This window comes from Bos javanicus, chromosome 3 (assembly GCF_032452875.1).
Source record: "Bos javanicus breed banteng chromosome 3, ARS-OSU_banteng_1.0, whole genome shotgun sequence".
In the NCBI taxonomy this organism is placed as follows: domain Eukaryota; kingdom Metazoa; phylum Chordata; class Mammalia; order Artiodactyla; family Bovidae; genus Bos; species Bos javanicus.
This window is the reverse complement of record NC_083870.1, coordinates 60,811,247-60,834,149: the sequence shown is the minus strand read 5'-3', so window position 1 is coordinate 60,834,149 and position 22,903 is coordinate 60,811,247.

The following is a 22,903-nucleotide window of genomic DNA, read 5'->3' as shown; positions in this document are numbered from 1 at the left end:
CAGTGAAAATATTAAGGTATGAATCACACATAATTGAGGTGAAAAGGACTTTTCTAACCCTTAAATTTGGGATTTAATTCCCTGGTAGAAAGCCAACAGGAGCTGAGTACATAATTCTTTATTATAAAATCCTCAAAAACTAAGGTCAGATTCAATTCAAATGAAATTATCACTTCTTAGAAGTTCAGTAGATTTGATTTAATTCACTTTCTTGATTTTCACATAACTGATTAATTCCCTTTTCAGTTCCTTTTCTGGTTTCCCATGCCCACCACCTTTTTATAAATTCCTTTGATTGGTTCATTAAGTTAACAACTACTTTTGCCCTGAACATCAGACTTTTAAGAGAACCTGGTTACCTTTTCCCTTCAACAACTTAATTGGAGACAAGGGAATTCTGAGCTGCTCTCATTTCAGGGACATTTAAAACCCCAAAGAAAAAAATATTTTAATAGGCTAACTACCTGCTATCAAAGAGAAGTTAGACACCTCTGACCCTCATAAGAGAAATATCGCAAGTGTGTTTAAACTTCCACACATATACTCCAAAACAGAGTAGTTTGTCATTAACAAACTGGAGAGCAAAAATTTGTCTTTATCCTGCAAAGGAATAAAGAAATGGAGAGAAAAAGAGGAAAGGAAAGAAATTATCAAAGTGAACTAATGAATATTTTCAAGATAAGTGCTCAAAAATGGAATATTTGGCAATATGATTATCTTCAGCAGAAATCATTAGCAAGAGAATTTATACTCTTATATTTTGTATAATCAGAAAGTCTTCCATTAGATTTTCATGGAATACCTTACCATAATCACCTAAATAGAAAGTAATAAATTATCTTACCAAATGACTTAATAAAAGCTTTGAAGCTCTTTGATATCATTAATGGATTTGCCAAATAATCACTCTTCCTCAATAACTGATCTTGTTGAAAATTGTTGGAGCTGCCAGGGGAAATGGTTTCCCGTGTATGTGGAATGTACTAATACTAATATCTTTCCCTGCTGCCACCTGTAGTTCCCAAGGGATCAGGCTTCCAAAGAGAATCCTTTTAGGCAGGTTGTGAATGTCTTTTTTCCCATAATTGTTTGGAGAGAGTCGAAGTCAAAGAGGGGGAGTTTTTTTCCCATCAATCCATTTCCTGTGTTTAATCATTTGACACAGTTGACTCATGGCTGTGTAATTATCTCTTGGCGTGTTTAACATTAATGTAAAATGGTACTGTATTTCCAAGCCAAATGGAATTTTTATGAGGCCATACAACCTTCTTGGCTTTACTTTTTGTTTAATGGTCATGCTGTAGCAAACAGCAGTGTGCAATATGAACAGTTAAACTATTCACTTAATTATTGCATCTGGTTTACCATATCCTGCCCATCTAGTATGTTTTAATTGAAGGGCAGAAAAGATCTCTGGTTGATCATTGATGGTTTTAAATTGGCACATAATGATAATACTGAGTTCTGGAGGGAGTTCTTCCTAAATCTCAGCATATGTCTTTATGTTAAACAATTAAACCACATCTGGAAAGAGAAAGCAGATCAGTACATTCCTCAGTGGACTCTATGAGAAAACTAATTCAGTGGGCTAAATACTTGTTACCAAAAGAGAGAGAGAGACTGAGAAAGATAACCTTGAGCTAGAGTAAATTTGCAGAATTTTTTTTAAAAAAGGAACAGGTGTTTGAAGGAAAATTCCCACAATGAAATAAATAGTTTTATATTGGCAAGGGCATTTAAGCAATAATGAGGAGATTTCATGCATTTTATGCAAGGGCACCAGGGGGAATTAGTAACAGAAGAATATAAAGATCTTATTTCAAGAAAGTATATTATTATTAGGATTTGCCAAGTCTCTTGTACAAGTTAGCTGGACAAGGACTTACTTAGCATTTAAAAGAGAATTCAGAATATGTTTAGAAAGGGTTAATATGCTGTTCACATTGCCTGAAGCAAATCAGACTGAAAGTTACACTTGGGTACATATTTCCAGGTGAGAGTTAAGAGGAATTTTCACAGATCCCTATCTCCTCCTTGGTAGACCAGGGCCAATGCTGCCAATCCCCAATGCTGCCACTCCTCTGGGATGCCAAAAGAAAAGTCTTCGCCACATAGGATTTTATCACATTACTTTTCTGCTGAAATGCCATCAATGCCTTCCCATCTTTTGCCTTTAAGAAGAAACCCAAATTAACAAATCTGACAGTCAAATTCTCCATACTCTGTCCCTACACTATTTTCCTCAGCTTCTTTTTCAACAACTCTCCATAGGAATCCTCTGTTCTAGCCTATTTGATCTGCTCTTGCTCCCCAAACATCCTTTGTATTTTTTTATTTTAGTGACAAAATTTCCCTTGCCTGGAATACCTTCTCTTCACTCCTATCTCAAATCTCTTCTGATTTTGAGACCCAACACAAATGTCATCTCTGTAGCAAAAAGATTCCAATCTTTCCAGTTTAAGCAGTGCTCCCCACTTCCTGATTATCTCTAGAATATCCACTTTATGCTATTTATTCACCATTTCTGAATTCAGTCTATTTTTTTGTTTCCTGTGCAGATGGCTTAAGTACAAGTGACTGTAGACATCACGTATTCCAGAATCTTTTCTAGTATTTATGAATACCCACTTTCTCAAAACTACTCTATATTCTTTCACATAATACTTGCACATTTGAGTAAGCAGAGATTCCAAAATAAATGTATTTACTTTTCAGGTTAAAATCCAGTTCTAAAACAAAAAATCAATGGAACTATGTCCTATATTAGTTGGCTTGGGCTGCCATAACAAAATACCACCGACAAGGTGGCTTAAACAGCATAAATTTATTTTCTCAAATTTTTGGAAGCTGGAAGTCCAAGTGTTAGATTCTTCTGAGGTCTCTCTCCTTGGCTTGCTGATGGCCACACCTTATCTGTGTCCTCAAATAATCTTTTCTCTTTTCATAACACATCTCTGGAGTCTCTTTTTGTGTCATAATTCCCTCTCCTTATAAGGACACTAGTCAGATAGAATTCAGTTCAGTTCAGTTGCTCAGTCATGTCCAACTCTTTGTGACCCCATGAATCGCAGCACGCCAGGCCTCCCTGTCCATCACCAACTCCCAGAGTTCACCCAGACTCACATCCATCGAGTCAGTGATGCCATCCAGCCATCTCATCCTCTGTCGTCCCCTTCTCCTCCTGCCCCCAATCCCTCCCAGCATCAGAGTCTTTTCCAATGAGTCAACTCTTCGCATGAGGTGGCCAAAGTACTGGAGTTTCAGCTTTAGCATCATTCCTTCCAAAGAAATCCCAGGGCTGATCTCCTTCAGAATGGACTGGTTGGATCTCCTTGTAGTCCAAGGGACTCTCAAGAGTCTTCTCCAACACCACAGTTCAAAAGCATCAATTCTTCGGCGCTCAGCCTTCTTCACAGTCCAACTCTCACATCCATACACGACCACGGTAAAAACCATAGCCTTGACTAGACGAAACTTTGTTGGCAAAGTAATGTCTCTGCTTTTGAATATGCTATCTAGGTTGGTCATAACTTTCCTTCCAAGGAGTAAGCATCTTTTAATTTCATGGCTGCAGTCACCAACTGCAGTGATTTTGGAGCCCAAAAAACTAAAGTCTGACACTGTTTCCACTGTTTCCCCATCTATTTCCCATCAAGTGATGGGACTGGATGCCATGATCTTCGTTTTCTGAATGCTGAGCTTTAAGCCAACTTTTTCTCTCTCCACTTTCACTTTCATCAAGAGTTTTTTTAGTTCCTCTTCACTTTCTGCCATAAGGGTGGTGTCATCTGCATATCTGAGGTGATTGATATTTCTCCCAGCAATCTTGATTCCAGCTTGTGTTTCTTCCAGTCCAGCGTTTCTCATGATGTACTCTGCATATAAGTTAAATAAGCAGGGTGACAATATACAGCCTTGACGTACTCCTTTTCCTATTTGGAACCAGTCTGTTGTTCTATGTCCAGTTCTAACTATTGCTTCCTGGACCTGCATACAAATTTCTCAAGAGGCAGATCAGGTGGTCTGGTATTTCCATCTCTTTCAGAATTTTCCACAGTTTATTGTGATCCACACAGTCAAAGGCTTTGGCATACTCAATAAAGTAGAAATAGATTTTTTTCTGGAACTCTCTTGCTTTTTCCATGATCCAGCATATGTTGGCAATTTGATCTCTGGTTCCTCTGCCTTTTCACCCTAATGGCCTCATTTTAACTTAACTGCTTCTTTAAACACTATGCCTCCAAATACTGTCTCATTGTGAGATATAGAGGTTTAGAGCTTCCACCTATAAATTTGGGAAGACACAATTTAGCTTAATGGACTTCCCTGGTAGCTCAATGGTAAAGAACCCACCTGCCAGTGCAGAAGATGTGTGTTCGATCCCTGGGTCAAGAAGATCCCCTGGAGAAGGAAACGGCAAGTCACTCCAGTATTCTTGCCTAGGAAATCCCATGGACAGAGAAACATCATGGGCTACAGTCTATAACATCACAAATAGGTAGGATATAACTTAGCAAATAAGCAATAACAAATATATATATATATAAAGACAAATGTATATATGTTATAAAATACATATATTGTGTGTGTATATATATATCTAAGTATATATATAAAACACTCTTCTGTGTTTATTCTTTTATGCCTTCTGCTACATTGTCAAATAGTTGCACTTGTAAAAAGTTACAAGTAGAAAGATTAAATTTAATGGGTTCCAACAATTGGAGAAGGGCATGACAACCCACTCCAATATTCTTGCCTGGAAAATCCCATGGACATAGGAGCCTGGTGGGCTACAGTCCATGGGATCACAAAGAGTCAGACATGAATGAAATGATAAAAGTACTAGATTTTGAGTTTTAAACCTGAATTTCTGGAGTTTTAATTCTCTTTCCCTTTCTATTCACTGGATTTATTTCCATCTTTGCTCACAACTTCATTGCTATCATGCCTTTTCCTTCAATTCCCCAACATCAAATCTTGCTTTCAGAAAAGAACCAATGAAAATTAGAATGTAAATAATCAATGCCAACTAAGAGTCTTCCAGATGCAATCAACAGTAATCCAAACTAAATTTTCTTCTGCATCAAGAGAGTTTTCAGATTCACATAATTTAAAAATAAAAAGGATAGTGGTACTTTAGCTTTGGCTCAATCCAGGTGTTCAATGTAGCACCAGGACTTGGTTTCTTTCTTCCTGCAACTTTCTTCTTCTGAGTTGGCTCCATTCTCTAATATCACTCATCTTGTACCAAAAAAAAAAGTGGTTCTAGTATCTTAGCATATGTCCTTTCAAGTTCAATTTTGTTTCCTGGTAGCTATTTCCCAGACTGGAGAGTTTTTCTTACTAGGACAACTCAGGATGTATCTACCAATCTTTATGGTGAAGGAATGTTTTAACAGACAGATTTGCATCCCACGTGCCACCCCTGGAGAGGAGCATGGAGCAATCTCCACCCCCACCGATGCACACAAACTAAGGAGTTTGTTTGTGGGAGAAGGACTAATTCTCCAAAAGGAAATTAGAGTTTTGTTCTTTAAAAAAAGGAGGTAGGAGACAGAAACAGGCAGTCAAAGTCTAGCAAAATTTCACAGCAACATTAACTTCTTCCCACTACTTCTTTTGATAGTGGGGGTAAGATAGTAGCAGAGAAACAAGAACTCAATTAACCATAAAGGCAATGAACGTTTTTAGATAAAGTTCCTCCCTTGTACCCCTTAAATTGTACCACATAAGAGTCAACCTTATTTAACTGTCCCTGATTTGGTTCACTTGTAAGAACAAATTTATTCTCTGGTGCCCCACTTTTCTCAGTATGTCTCTAAAAGCCAGAGTCAGGATTAGGTCTGGAATTCAAGTTATTGAGGATTGCCTAATAAAAGGACAAAGCAATTTGAAAATGGAAAGCCATATTCAAACTCTTATTAATAATTGTGTCTCTGCTGAGCACATGTAGAGACAGATAATTAGATTCACATAAAGAGTGGTCTCTAATTGGATCCAGATGTGAAGAAGTCGACAGACATCCACTAAAGGGAAACTGTACAAAACAACCAAGAAACAAATGGAATTGCAATGCGGAAGTTTATGAAGAATGATGGGCTGAATGACTACAAAGGCTTTCAGGCAGCTTTTAGTCACACACTTGAAGAAATTTATTGTTGCGCTGAGCATTATTATAGAGCGGCATCGTCAAAAACCAATGGTGTTCCCTGCAGAAAGAATACAATATGGGACACAGAGTCCTCAGGAAGAGGGCATTATAAAGACTTTAACTGTTAGAAATGCCACCCGTTTTATTCATCGTCTGTGTTTAATATTAATTCCACGTATTAGAAAATAAATGTCATCATTTTTGCATCCCCAGTTTATGCGTGTGCTAAGTGAGGAGACTCTGTAAACACTGCTAAAAAACTAACATGTCTCCACTTAATAGAGGAGATGTAACTAGCTGTTTGTCCTACTTGACTTGAATCCAAATGGGTGTATTCAACCCACAAGTAACCATAACCAAGTGTTAGAAGGAGACAGCAGTTAGCATCAAAACTGCCACATATAGCATCAGGATCAATAAATGCATATACATACACTCCTATCTGAGGTAAAAAGGAATTATGTAGGTCTTGTGGAGCATTTAAAATCTGAAATCTATCTTCTTCATATCCATTTAATAGCCATTTTGTAAGTAGAAGGAAGTATTCTCCAAATAGGGAAAACAGTATATGCAAAGTCCCTGAGCCAGAAAAGACTCATGAGTATGAGGAAGTGGGAATAAGCTAGGATGGTTGGACTATAAAGAGAAATTGGAGAGTGAGGGACTGGGAACCAGACAGAGTCATAATTATAAAGTTATGTATATGGTTTTCTGGCTTGCCAAAGTGAACTATAGTATAATTTTCTAAGATAGAAATAACTGGGAAAGAGAGAAAGAACAGGTTTTATAGTTAAAGGGGTTTGAGACATGTCAGGTTTGAGATGTCTGTGAACCACCCAACTAAAGTGTTGAGTAGGATATAGAAGTCTGGAGATCAGGAGAAAAGCCCAGGCTAAAAACATAAATATACTTAAAAATCACCACTATAAAGATGGCATTTAAATGCAGAGGAATTGATGTCATATATTGAGAGAGTGCATAAATAGAGAAGATAGTTCAAGATGAGGTGGAAATCACAAAGAAGGCTGTGAGTACCCTGTAGGGTGGAAAAAGGGGCAGAAGAATGTGGCAACAGAAGACAGATGAAGCAAAAAATAAGTTGGGGGAGATGGGAAAATGTTATCTTGGTGATGATAAAGTTGAGGCCCTTTGGTTGTACCCATTGTACTCTGGATTTAGCAACATAGGAGTCATTGACAAGAACCATTATGACAGAGCCATAAGTCCACCTTTAGGGAGTCAATGTGGAAAGTGTATGGGAAGGACAGCATACAGTGACACTCTAACACACAAGATCCGTGATGGCTGGGACTTCACATTTGGTGCTTTTCCAGTTCTCCTATGTCTAAAATATTACCTGGCATAGATAAAAGGTGCTGAATAAACAACTGTTGAATGTTGAAAGAAATGTAAGTTACACATTTAAATGTAAAATGTTCTATTTAGCTGTGAAATTTTTCTAGGAAAGCTAACCTCACATGTTGGCATCAAGGCAGCTGATGGGTATGTTTGTCCAGTGTTGGAGTTTTGTCAGGAAAACAAGAGGAAGAGGATGAGAAGGCTATGGAGAGCATTTTCTGTGGGCGGTCATTGTGATGGAATCTGGAAACAGTGTACAGCAAAGAGGAGACGGACAAATGGAAAAAACAAAATGATGGGAAACTGCAGATTAGACGTCTCAATCCTGCCAAAGAATAGTGGCATTAGGCGAAGTTGAAAATGTGACAGGGGAAAGTGAAAAGTTTATCAGAGGTTAGGGTGTTTGAAATCAACATTTCAAAAGTGAATTGCTTTCAGATGTGGCCCATGCCAGCTACCCAGCTAGGGTGAGACCATGTGTGGGCAGATCAAAGAACAGAGGGTATTAGGTAGATCATCTGTAGGGATACTCAAGTCTCCAAGAGTAATCACAGGATCTGGAGAAGAGAGAAACATTTTGAGTCAGATAACACTATCATCACTTCCTGTCCAGGAAATGTATGAGCATGAGAGACAAAACTAGCCTTGCCCCCCGGAGGTTACAGGAAAGCAGGGACCTTGGGAGCAATCCAGTTCAGTTATAGCTTCAGTTATAAGCAAAGTGAAAAAACAAAGATAGTTCAAGGAAAAATCTGAGGATAGAGAAGAGTTGACCAAAAAAACAGTCCAAAAAGTCAGAATAGTAGGGTTTGGGAAGGAGGACAGAGCAAGGTGGTTGGATCAGAGTAGGAGAGGGGTGTGGTTTTGCTAATGACAGGTGACTAGGAAAGACAGACACATAGCAGCAACTGCAAAAATAAGGATGCAAGGCAATGTCCCAAGCATCCATGAATAAAATTGTGAGCTATGGCTCTGTTCTTTTTTTTTACTGTGCCACAGGTCAAATGCCCCGTGAGGGCTGGCAGGTACTTCTGAGGCAGCTGGTATGATGATATGGCACTTCAGTGCAACAATTTTTAAGTATTCCATGAAATAATATTTTGATAGCACTTCATGAAGTTGTGCTTTACAGTTTCTGTAAGTAAGGAATACGGGAGGAAGGTTTTGGTTCAGAGCATCTTCTGAGTGCAAACAAGCTGCTGACTAGGGCCACTGTCATGGAGAACGACCCACTTCTAAGCTTTGTGTGGTTGTTGGGAGGTATCAATTCCTTGCTGATTCTTGGCCAGATTCTCAGTTCTTCATCATGTGGGCCTCTCTACAGCCTGTCTGATCTCCTGGACATTCTCTTTTTTTATGAAATGCAATGAATTAAAGACCCAAGTATTAGTAATGTGTTCCTTTCATTGATCACAGAATTCCAGCCTATGGATGTACACAGATTGTTTATCCATTCAAAAATTGAAAAATATTTGGGTGCTTTCCATTTTTTGAAAATCATGAATAAAGCCTTTATAAGTTATATATAGGTTTCTGTGTGGATTTAAATTTCCATCCCACTTGGGTAAATATCTAGGTTTGGGCTTGATGGGTCATGTATATGTTTAACTTTGAAAAAGAAAAATTGCTATGCCCTTTGTCTAAGTGGCTGTACCATTCTGCATTCTCACTAACAAAATTTTAGAGTTCAAGTTGCTCCAGTTCTTTTCATTCTCTGTGTTTTATTAGTAGTATTAATAGTAACAGTACTTGTTACTGTTACTATTACTATTTTTACCATTCTAGTAGGTATGGAGTGCTAGGTCATTATCATTTAATTTGTTTTTCCTTAATGACTAAGGATATTTAGTACGTTTTCATGTGACCCCTTGGATTTTAAGCTCCTCTAGCACAGAGTTTACATGTTAATGCTAACCATTGAATTCTAAGCCCTTAATGCTCAGTATATATTGATTTTCAGTAAGTGCTTGTTAAACAAAAGAATAGGCTCAAAAGTTAGAGAACCCAGTATTTATTTCAGGTCTTGCTATCTAAGTCTCTATAGTAGTTGGAGAAAATAAAGAGACAGGAAATAGAAAGAATGTCTAAAGTATATTATTTTCTTGGGCTCAAAAATCACTGCAGATGGTGACTGCAGCCATGAAATTAAAAGACGCTTGCTCCTTGGAAGAAAAGCCATGACAAACCTAGACAGCATATTAAAAAGCAGAGACATTACTTTGCTGATAAACGTCCATCTAGTCAAAGCTATGGTTTTTCCAGTAGTCATGTATGGATGTGAGAGTTGGACTATAAAGAAAGCTGAGTGCCTAAGAATTGATGATTTTGAACTGTGGTGTTGGAGGAGACTCTTGAGAGTCCCTTGGTCTGCAAGGAGATCCAACCAGTCCATCCTAAAGGAAATCAATCCTGAATATTCATTGGAAGGACTAATGCTGAAGCTGAAATTCCAATACTTTGGCCAACTGATGTGAAGAACTGACTCATCAGAAAAGACCCTGATGCTGGGAAACATTAAAGGCAGGAGGAGAAGGGGATGACAGAGGATGAGACGGTTGGATGGCAAGAGTCTGAGCAGGTTCCTGGAGTTTGTGATGGACAGGGAAGCCTGGCATGCTGCAGTCCATGGGGTCGCATAGAGTCGGACACAACTAAGAAACTGAGCTGAATTGAACTGAAAGTACATGGTTTTCTTGCTGCATGGCAGAGTCAGGACAAGAATGGGAAGGTGGAGGCAGTCCATGGGAACTGCTGCCAAACCAGAATACACCAGTCTGAGCTGGAGATAAGGACTCAGCAGTGCTGCACATCCTGAGCAAGGAGGTGCACATTAGAACCAAGCTCACTTTAGCAGCAGCAACACAACTCTCTCAAACACCAGTCATGTACAAAGCCCTCCTCATCCTCCTTCTTCTCCATTTCCTCCTTCTTCTCTTTCTCATCATCATCACATTTTTGGAGCAACTATGATGTGCTAGCCCTGTTCCTTAAGTACTTTGGTAGAGTATGTCATCAAGTCCTCACAACTCCAAGAATCACGTACTATTATTATTTAATTGTGAAAACAATGAAGTAATTCTTACAGCCTGCCCAAGGTCAGAACTGACCGTCACAACTATTTTCTCACCTAAGCCTCAAAGTCTATTCTCTGAACCCCTGCTACTCAACTCTACTCAGCTACCTGCTCAGTGAGATTTCTTTGCTGGTCTGGTCTAATACATTTCATTCTACTGTCATCTATTTCTGGTTTGCCTGTTTCCTTGGACATTAGGACCTGAGGCCAGCCTACTACATACATCAATCAGGCAATATGATTTTAGGGACACTGGGAAGGCCCAGATGTGCTAAATTCTCTCTAACCCAAAGATTGATGCATATTTCATTAAGCTGAAATTTTGTATTGCAAGTTTGCCAAAGAAAGGTAGCATCTTATTTGCTTATAAAGTTAGTTTGAGTAAAAGGGGAAAAAAAGAAAGCCTAAGAGAAGGTTTTGATGGTAGTAGAGGAAAAAAACAAAAACAAAAAACCAGGAGAACAGTGAGTTCTAGAGAAGGTAAAGATATAGGATCAGTTCAGTTCAGTTCAGTCGATAAGTCGTGTCCGACTCTTTGCGACCCCATGAATCGCAGCACGCCAGGCCTCCCTGTCCATCACCAACTCCTGGAATTCACTCAGACTCACGTCCATCGAGTCAGTGATGCCATCCAGTCATCTAATACTCTGTCATCCCTTTCTCCTCCTGCCCCCAATCCCTCCCAGCATCAGAGTCTTTTCCAATGAGTCAACTCTTCGCATGAGGTGGCCAAAGTACTGGAGTTTCAGCTTTAGCATCATTCCTTCCAAAGAAATCCCAGGGCTGATCTCCTTCAGAATGGACTGGTTGGATCTCCTTGTAGTCCAAGGGACTCTCAAGAGTCTTCTCCAACACCACAGTTCGAAAGCATCAATTCTTCGGCACTCAGCTTTCTTCACAGTCCAACTCTCACATCCATACGTGACCACAGGAAAAACCATAGCCTTGACTAGACGGACCTTTGTTGGCAAAGTAATGTCTCTGCTTTTGAATATGAGATATAGGATAAAAAGATATAAAATAGAAAGACGAGAGTCACTAAAGATATAGTATTTGATATGTGTTTAGAGAATAAGTAAATAAATAAAAGATAACCTTGAGCCACTTCTCAAGTTCAGCCCACTGGGGACTCTGAGTTTTCTTGTGCTCAACATTCTTCCTGGCAGAGTGACAGGTTAAGGAGTTTCTCTGCCATCAGCACTGTCCTTCAACTTACTCAACTGGGAAACGCTAATGAATGGTGACTTTTATCCACTATGAAAGCTAAGGAAATAATCGCCAGATGATCCTCTACTTGCATCTTCTTTGATTTCACTAAGTTGAACATCATACTGCTCAAAGAGATCATCAAATGATTTCTGAGTAGCTTGAACTACAACACATTTTTCCTCCAGCACTTTCCTCTTAGTTTTTGTGATTAAATATGCCAAAGTAACACTCATTTGTGGACCTTATTAAAAGAGAGAGATGAAGACACAGAGTAACTGGCTGGATCAAGTTCCTCACCCACCACAGTTCAAAGGGTTTAAGACTCTTGAGGGTCAAACCCAGATACCAGGAAGCACAGACATACTGTCTATATACATGAAAATGGTGATGATAGTGGGTCATGGATTTGACCAGGAATAAGATCAGGAAACTTTGGGAGTAGATTAGAGACAAACTAGGAGCACCCACATCTCCTTCTCCTAATTCCTTCTACATGAGAATTTAAAGCGTACTCACCCAGACTGATTTTCATACAGGTTATGACATCTACTTCTTATATTTACAAATAGTATAACCAGGAAGTAGTAGCACAATTAATTAAGAGTGTGAACAGGAAGATGAAGGTTGGAGAAGAAAACGAGTTTTGCAAATGTATGATATGAATTTTTAGTCAAACATTCACATGAAGATGTTCATTGAAGACATAGTCTAGAAATTTTTAAAAGTACTTAGGGCTGGACATAGAGATTTGAGCATTATCAGCATATAAATTATAATTGAGATCCCCCTAGTATGATTCTGACTCAGGAACCAGTCAGCCTTGCTGAATTTGCCAGACATTGGACTTGATTATGCTCCAGTTCCTACATCTGGATGCCTGCCCTATTCATGGTTCCTCAGCTCTAATTTGGTTCCCTAACCTCATTATCCTAAGACTCAGATACCCTTCTTTGCTCCTTTTGTCCCTTTCCAGCTACCTCCTAACCCAGCCCGATGTGACATCAGGATTGACCCTCAATCTGTGACCAGTATTTCTATCCATCACGACAGGCATTGGCTGCCTCCTGCTCCAGAGGAGAGTTTCCCTGATCGTCACACCTCATGCAGAGATCACACTGCCCATCTGGGCACCAGTGCTACAGCCACTTGTGAGACCATCCCAAAGATCCATCCCTGTAGCTGTCTGACTTCCAGCATAGCTCACTAAGCTGCCATGTAAGGAACACATCATCTTATAAAGACTACCCACAGGACCTCAACCGGGTAGGAACATTATACAAGATAATATGGTGACACAGGCTTAGCCTCTCTGATCTGCCTCATCTAGTTGGTTTTTTTTTTTTTCCTCCTGAGTCTCTAAATTATGCTCTTTAGCATCCATCCAAATTCAATTCTCATTGTCTTTTCTCTAACTCTGCTTCCCTCCTCATCTATAATTGTAAAGCTACTCCTTTTCCTTGAGGCTTCTGATAAGCCTCTTTAGTTCTCTGGTGTATGCCTACAGCTCTAGGTTGGTATTCCCAGGAAACAGACTCTCAGCTGGAGATTTGCAGGCAAGAGGTTTATTAGGGGCACTCTGTGGAATAGCACTTGAAAGGAAATGAAAGGAGTAGGATTGGCTGGGCAAAGGGAGAAGCTGATCTCTGTGGCTTTTGCACTACAGCCATCAGCCAGTCCCACAGGAGCTCTGAATCTGAATGGCATATCAAAGTTTTCTTGAACTGGGCAAAAGGACAAGGCCTTCAAGACCCCTCCATTAATCAGTCATTGGACAGAGGCTACTTCCAGGAACAGGGAAATATCTTGGGCAAAGCAATTCCTCTCAGCTAAGAGTCCTTGTAGGGAGAAGAAATTTCCCATCACCAGAGAGAGGTCCTGGCACCAGGGAACATGTGCTCAGTCCTGGAGAGGTTTCTGAACGCACTTCTTCAACTACCACATCTGTCATTGACTGGATGAGCCCAGCCACATTCCTCCTTAGCTTGAAACAACTCCAGACCATCTTCACATTAAAAGTAAAAAAGTTTTCTGCCTTCTTTCCTCCTCAAGGACTGCCCTACTTAATGTATAGATGTCACCAGCTGTATGTGGTGGCCCTCATGACAACTATGTTCAAAGGAAGACCTAAAGTACTATGAATTCCATGGACATAAAGTCAATAAGCTATTGAACTGTTAGGGTGACTTGATTGTAAAGTCTACTAGGAACTCCAGGTGCTATTAACATAACAGGCTATAACAGATACATCAAACCCATTTACATATAATGCTCATATATGGTTAATATACTTAAAAAAAAACTTTAGGGATCTTGAAACTCTTTGAATCTTGAAACATTCTTACTGGTGCATTAAGTTTTAAGATGTGAAATATATATATATATCACATCTCTCTCTATAGATAGATAGATGATAGATAGATAGACAGACAGACATATGGGCTTCCCAGGTGTCTCAGTGGGTAAAGAATTAGCCTGTAATGCAGGAGATGCAGGAGACATGGGTTTGATCCCTGGGTTGGGAAAATCCCCTGGAGTAGGAAATGGCAACCCACCTCATTATTCTTGCCTGTAGAATCCCATGGACAGAAGTACCTGGTGGGCTACGGTCCATGAGGTAGCAAAGAATCAGACAGAACTGAGCGAGTAACACATACATCTATATATATGTATGTATATATACATATACAGAATGGAACATTACTCAGCCATTAAATAAATGAAATAATGCCACTTGCAGCAACATGGACGGACCTAGAGATTATCATATTAAGTGAAGTAAGTCAGAAAGAGAAAGACAAATGCCATACGGTATCATTTACGTGTGGAATCTGAAGTATGACACAAATGAACATATGTATGAAACAAAACAGACTCCCAGATACAGAGAACAGACTTCCTGTTGCCAAGCAGAAGGGGGCCTAAGGGAGGGATAGATGGGAGGTTTGAGATGAGCAGATGCAATCTATTATATATGGGATGGATAAATAAGTTTCTACTGTATAGTACAGGGAACAATATTCAATATCCTGTGACAAACAATAATGGAAAATTTGAATATATATATATGTACATATAAAAAAATTTGAAATATACATATATGTATAACTGAGTCACTTTGAGCTTCAGTCAGTTTGGTGTTCAGTCATTCTGCTGTACTCTGCTGTATAGTCACTTTGTTGTACACAAATTAACACATCATTGTAAATAAACTATACTTCAATATAGTTTTTTTTTATTTTTTTAAATTAACTAACTTTTCAATATGAAAAGAATAATTATGCTCTCTGAAACAACTACTTATCCAAATTTTTAAGTAAGAAATAGTGTTCCTTAAACATGCAATATGATTACCAGGAAAAAAATATACTAAGTTTATCATCAGAAAACCTAGATTTGAGATCAGACTAAACATACTTACTAGCTGTGTGATCTTATGTAAGATATAACCCTCTGAATCTAAATTTTTCTCCTCTGTAAAATGTATTGATAATAATAACGAAATGTACCTCATACAGTTAACCAAATTGAATAGCATCAACAGAAACAAATACTAATATTGATTAATTACTGCTTGCTAGTCATTCTGCTAATCACATGTATTTCCATGTTTTAAGCCTTAGTATAACTTTAAAGAAGTAGGTCCTATTATTCTTTCTACTTTAAGGAATTTGAAGTGAAAATGGCAAAGATTAAAGAGCTTCCCCAAAGGCCAAACAGCTAGTAACCCTCAGGTCCAACTGCAGAGATTATAATTTAATTCTCTTCTGCATTTCCTCGCAAAGCATACCTGAAAGTATTTTAAAGCTGGTAAAGCTTCATTTTAAATGCTCAAAAAGATTTGAGCTTTTGTCACTGAGCCTATCTCAGTGGTGAGAAGTCACTGCAGGTTCCATGTGGTCCGTTACTTTGTCTTGACATCCTTGAACTTTATTTTGGTAAGAGGCAAAAGGCGGTGACAACATTCACTGGCACCAAAAAGACATGAAAGTTGAACTCACATTTCCTAGCACGATCTGATGGCAAAGTCATTCCCAAAGCCTAGTGAATCAACTGCAAACACAAGTTTTCGCACCATTTAGTAATTCTTATAAGACTGTGGACACATATTTTAAGAGATAGTTCTCAGTGATTTATTCCTACATTGGTGAACATCCAATGATATTAACATTCTATGCATTTGTAAATTCAGACAGACACAACTTTCTAAATACACTTTATTATTCCAGTGATGTAACGGATAAGCTCAGCCTAGTTCCTATTTTAATTACTCTATTTCACCATGCCAAAAAAAATCTGTTTCAAAGTATATATCAGAACTCAGTCCAAAATATAAGCCATTCACCTGTAAAAATAGGGTTGGGGGATTTTAGAAAAATGCAATTACATTTTTTTAAGACACACAAAAAAACTTTAATTGCTCGCTTTATTTTTCCAAGGTCTCTGAAAACTCAAAAGAGGGTCTAAACAGATTCTGGACTTTATAAAAGAAATTAACTTCCCAGATTAATATATTGTTTGCCAAGTTTCAGTTTAGAGTGAATTTTTACAAGCAAGTTATAAAACTCCTGAAAAGACTATGGGGACTAAGAATGGAAAAGCTCAGAGAACTCCAATATATCTGATGATAACCTAAGAGCCAAAAACACATGGTGAGATTGCTATCCCAAATGGTGAAAAAGGGACAAAGTCAGTTCATATGGTAAAATAAATGATATATTTTATGGTGTTCATATATTTTAAAAGGCATGCCATAGGATATTCTGTAAAACTTTATTTGGATCTGTGGGAGACTGAATGACTCATTGGCTAGTAATGGGATACAGAGCTCTCTGCTTTAGGGCCACCAATACAAATCTTCTTTGGGAAGAGAGTATGATATAAAATTGTTACAATGGATCAACTTTTGCTTAATCCCCACTAACCACCCACCCCTGCACTTCACACTCTCCATGCCTTCTCCATGCCTCCAATCTTTTGCGGCTGAAAGATATCATTTATAATTGAAAGATACATACATGTTTAATAAAGTAAAAATTGATGATTCTCATTCATTTTATCTCAGTCAGTCAATAAATAATTTGTGGAAACTTTAACAAAGACATCAAGAAACTAATCTCATATATCGCAATTTATTAGCAAATGTCCAATGGACCTCCTTGGTGCTTAAAAATCAGCACAAACTACAAGGAAAGTATCCATCTAATGAAAATTATTATCAGGAATAATCAAGAAATGAAACAAATAATAATGAACAGGAAAGAACTGCAGGCAGAGAAGTTTTCTTTTACTGATTATCGTATACATCTTCCCTGGTGGCTCAGATGGTTAAGAATCTGCCTGCAATGCAGAAGACCCAGGTTCAACCCCTGATTTGGAAAGATCTCCTGGAGAAGGCAATGGCAACCCACTCCAATATTCTTGCCTGGAGAATCCCATGGACAGAGGAGCCTGGTGGTTATAGTCCATGGGGTAACAAAGAGTTGGACAAGACTGAGTGACTAAACTTTCGCTCTTTCATATATATATATATATATGTGTGTGTGTGTGTGTGTGTGTGTGTGCAAATTATGTAGGCAGTTGCCTATATCTACTAAGTAGATTTTAATAAAACTGAATTATCTATAAAAAGTGCAACTTAGCACCAATGTAACCTTGTAGTTTTAATTTGTTCTTTAGATTTAAAATAATATAAAATATATTACTTTGAATTTTAAAGCTTTTATTCAATTATAGGTAGAATACTTCACATACAAACAATTTGCACCTCCAGTGAAAAATTTTGTAGTTCACATTTTATATTTTAAACACAAATTTAAAATCCAAATGGTCACACAGGATGATAGAATTGAAGTAATTCCAGTTCTAGCTCTCTCTTTTTACAAACACTTTATTGACCATTTGTTTTAAATTCACTGTTTAAATCACAGGAACATGTAGTTCAGTAGGAGTTGAAGACACAAATAGTGCTTAACATTAGAATTCTTAACTAACTTCTCAAAACAAACCCTTATAGCTGAGTCCATATGTGTTGGAGAACCAACTGCATCACTGGAAGTCCTCCAACTTAACTTCCACATAGAAAACAGTTTTTATTAAAGTCCAAGCTACAAAAATGTGCTAATTTGAAACTTACATATATATTGTTTAAGTTCATCATTGCAATTGTTTAGAACTTAAGCCAACATTTTTTTTTTCAGAGAGAAGTATTTTGTTAATGACTGTCTAGAATTTCCAGCATGTGGTCATAATGAAAACCATCTTACTTTCAATGAGTCTGTTACTGTTAAACTCCCCCCTGTTTTGTACCCAGGGCAGATCACTCACTGGCCACAGGCTTGGGGTGTCACTCACTGATGTTCAACACTGATTTACCAAAGATGTCTGCAATGGGATGATATCTCCTCTACGGCATGGGACATTTAACTCTTCTACCATGAAAAATTGATTCTTTTGACTTGTGGTGCTGGAGAAGACTCTTGAGGGTCCCTTAGACAGCAAGGAAATCCCACCAGTCAATTCTTAAGGAAATCGACGCTGAATATTCACTGGAAGGATTAATACTGAAGCTCAAGCTCCAATACTTTGACCACCTGATGCAAAGAGCTAACTCTTATCCTCCTGATGCTGGGAAAGATGGAGGGCAGGAGAAGGGGATGACAGAGGATGAGATGGTTGGATGGCATCACTGACTCAATGCACATGAGGTTGAGCAAACTCCAGCAGATAGTGAAGGTCAGGGAAGCCTGGTGTGCTGCAGTCCATGGAGTCACAGAGTCGGACACCACTTAGTGACTGAACAACAATGAAAAAATACAAGCAACCTCTTCATGGGACTCTTTCTTCATGGGAAAAATATCTTTTTTTACTGACACTATGTGGCATTTCTCTCAAGTGCCTATTTAAAACTACATGCCCTTAATCATCACTCCCAATAATAAAATGTGGAAATATGGCTGCTTTGGGGTTTTTAGCTATCTTAGTCCTATGTACAAATTGCAACCAAGAGAATATAGCTATATAACAGCATGAACAGAGTAATAAACATCAGATGACCTGGCTAGTCACATGCCATAAGAACAGCTTAAGAAATTGCCCATCCAGTACAAGCTGGTAGAAGTCCTAGTCTTCCTATTAATAGAAATGTTAATTTCTAACTTTAGACAAGAAAGTGAAAGAAAGTGAAGTCGCTCTGTCATGTCTGACTCTTTTCAACCCCATGGACTGTAGCCCGCCAGGCTCCTCTGTCCATGGGATTCTCCAGGCAAGAATACTGGAGTGGGTTGCCATTTCCTTCTCCAGGGGATCTTCCCAACCCAGGGATGGAACCCGGGTCTCCTGCACTGCAGGCAGATGCTTTATCCTTTGAGCCACCAGGGAAGCCCAAAGCTTATACCTTAATGTGGACCTGTCTGTTAGCTATTCTGCAGGAAATCAACAGCACAATTAAAAATAGATTTGGGGGATATACAAAGTCTGTCACTGAAGTCAGCAAATAAACAGTTTTATTCCATAATCTGTAAAACACAGTCATGTGTTCATCATCAAGATCAACCCTGATGATGACTAGAAGGTGCAAAGACAAAACAGAGATGGTATAGAAAATTATAATACAACGTGAAAACCTATGATCAGGAAGCAGGAGATGGAAAATTAGCAATAGTCAGTGAAAAACAAAATCCAACTAAATTTGTTCAATACTATGTTTCTTACAGTTAGCATTCATATACCACACAGGAGTTGACTTTTGTTTTATTATGTAAGAAAAGCATAGCTTTGTACCTAACCTTGTCTACAAAATTATCCTATACAATATCCTACCTATAAAATATACACACACACAACAGCAGCAACAGTAAAAACCACAGCATGAGTTAAAATATACTTCATTCTGACAAAAATTCTCTGTAGTATAACCTGGTGATATTTGTTATAATAATTTGATTTTAAATTAAGCTAACTATTAGTCAGGACTTTCTGAATGGGTCTTAGTTAAATCCCATAGTGATTCTTTATTCTAGACCTGGATTTTTATTTAGTTTCCATAGACTGCTATGTTATAAGAATAAATGCCTCTCCATAAATGCCTCTCTGAATGGTGTCTTCATCTTCACCATGCACTATAAAATCTGAAACCTCTGGAGGACATTGCTACCTCGGCAATGTTTTCAAGGGTGGCCATTTTTCCTCCTCCATCCCACTTACCACTAAACCCGAAAATGGCATATATACTTAGTGCTCTTCATTGCTTTTCGCAGTCGTTATTTCCTCCACATCCCTAAGAGTGCCCTGTTCCTTTGAAGCACTTGCGACTGGATTCTACTCTGCTGCCACGTTGCAGTCATCTAACATCCTTCTGTACCCAGTCTTCTGGTCACTTTCTCCTTCAGTGACTATTTGATTACCTGGTTTACTGCCCGTCTCTCTACCGCTGCTCTTGTCATCCTTCTCTAAAAACCTCTAACTCAATGGAAATTCAGTTCCTAGAAATTCACTTCCTTGATATATTTACTTCTAATCATCTTGTCTCCTTCTTATATCAGGTCTCCCACTGCATGTTTACAGCATCAATAAGTACATCACCTCAAAGATGTCAACTATATGGTCATGCAATTTTTGACACTCCCCAGCAAGGAACTCAAAAGTATTATCATTTTCACTATATTATCCTCTCATATCTACTTCTTTTTTCATACAACTTACATCTCATTCTGTGGACCATTCTTATAACTTTGTATAACCTGGGATCCCCTATCTGTTTTCTGCTGTAATTACTTAGCAAAACCATATGTATAAAATCATATGACTAAATAGGAAAACTATCTCCCTTTATTCACACATCTCTGCATACAGAGTAACTTTATATCACTATAAATTTGGGTCCACACACCTCAAAACTTAAGCACTGCTTAACAATCCAACTGCAATATCCTAACCATTCTATTCTCCTACTCTCTAAGACAACTACTTTACACTTTGTCTTGTATCATCAAAACACTAACATGTTCTGCCCCTTTATTGTTCTCAGCTATTGATCATTTTTTGGTCAGTTCAAGAAGCAACAAGAAGAAAATGTCCTTCTCATCTAACTAAACTTGTTGATTCTCTTGCATCTTTGCTTATATGCTCTTTTTTTCTTCATGTCCCATGCATTAATTATTGTCCACACTTCTTTTAAAGGCAAACATCTGTATATTTATATTGGGTTTTATCCCCCACCAACTCAATGACTTCATTCCTATGGGTTTTGCCTCTTTTCCCTGCATAATTTTCATCAACTAAAAGTATGCATAACTATCATCAAAAATAAGTAAGAACTGCTCTCTTAATCAGACATCTCTGGTTACTGCTCCATTTGTCTGATGCCCTTTAAAGAAAATCCTTTGAAAATGTAACTATACTAGCTATTTCACAGCCTCTTATTTTCTCCTGAATAAACACCAATCAAGTTGTTATCCCTATCATTCTATTGTCTTATGTTGGTCACTAATGACTCCATCCAGTCAGTTCAATGGTCAGTCACCACTGTAATCTTACTTGACTTCTCAGGAGAATTTGGCACAGGTGAGCACTCTTTTTCATGGAAACCTTTCTTTACTGAACCTCTTTACATCCCACTTTTGGATTTTCTCCTGTCTCACTTAACTCTCCTTTCAGTCTCCCTTGCTGAACCCTCCTCCTCTTCATGACTTCCAAATGTTAGAGCGCTCCAAGAGTCAGTCTTCTGTTCTCTTTTCTTCCCTATCTACTTTTATTTTCTAAATAAACCTATCTAATCACACAACTTTCAGTATCATCTAATAGTGTTTACTTTATATCTCTAGCCCAAACTCTCTACTACTGAGCATTCAACTGATAATATAATTGTGTACATAACATTTTCACTTGACTATCAAATAGCATCACAAATTGGTTGTTTTTCAGTCACTCAGTCATGTCTGACTCTTTGTGATCCTCACAGACGGCAGCATACCAGGCTTCCCTGTCCTTCACTATGCATACCAGGCTTCCCTGTCCCTCACTATCTCCGGGAATTTGCTCAAACTCTATGTCCATTGAGTCAGTGATGATATCCAACCATCTCGTCCTCTGTCATCCCCTTCTCCTTCTGCCTTCAATCTTTCACAGCATCAGGGTCTTTTCCAATGAGACAGCTGTTTGCATCAGGTGGCTGAAGTATTGGAGCTTCAGCATTAGTCCTTCTGGTGAATATTCAGGGTTTATTTCATTTAGGATTGACTGATTTGATTTCCTTGTGGTCCAAGGGAATCTTAAGAGTCTTCTCCAACACCACAGATCAAAAATATCAGTTCTTCAGTGCTTGGCCTTATTTATGGTCCAAATTTCTCATCCATACATGACTACTGGAAAAAATGATAGCTTTGACTTATGGACCTTTGTCAAAAAGTAATATCTCTGCTTTTTAATACACTGTCTAGCATCTCAAATACAATGCTATATATATTCTTCTCCTCCAACAGTCTTCTCATCTTCAGTTCAGTTCAGTTGCTCAGTCGTGTCCTACTCTTTGTGACCCCATGAATTGCAGCATGCCAGGCCTCCCTGTCCATCACCAACTCCCGGAGTTCACTCAGACTCACGTCCATCGAGCCGGTGATGCCATCCAGCTATCTCATCCTCTGTCGTCCCCTTCTCCTCCTGCCCCCAATCCCTCCCAGCATCAGAGTCTTTTCCAATGAGCCAACTCTTCGCATGAGGTGGCCAAAGTACTGGAGTTTCAGCTTTAGCATCATTCCTTCCAAAGAAATCCCAGGGCTGATCTCCTTCAGAATGGACTGGTTGGATCTCCTTGCAATCCAAGGGACTCTCAAGAGTCTTCTCCAACACCACAGTTCAAAAGCATCAATTCTTCAGCGCTCAGCCTTCTTCACAGTCCAACTCTCACATCCATACATGACCACAGGAAAAACCATAGCCTTGACTAGATGGACTTTTGTTGGCAAAGTAATGTTTCTCATCTTGGTAATAGATAAATTGTTCAATCACTTTTACAGCTGTTCTTGGAGCCTCACATATAAGCCGGCAGCAAAGTCAGCCAATTGAATATCAAATGTATCTCAAGTCCAACAACTTCGTATTTTGAACCATCA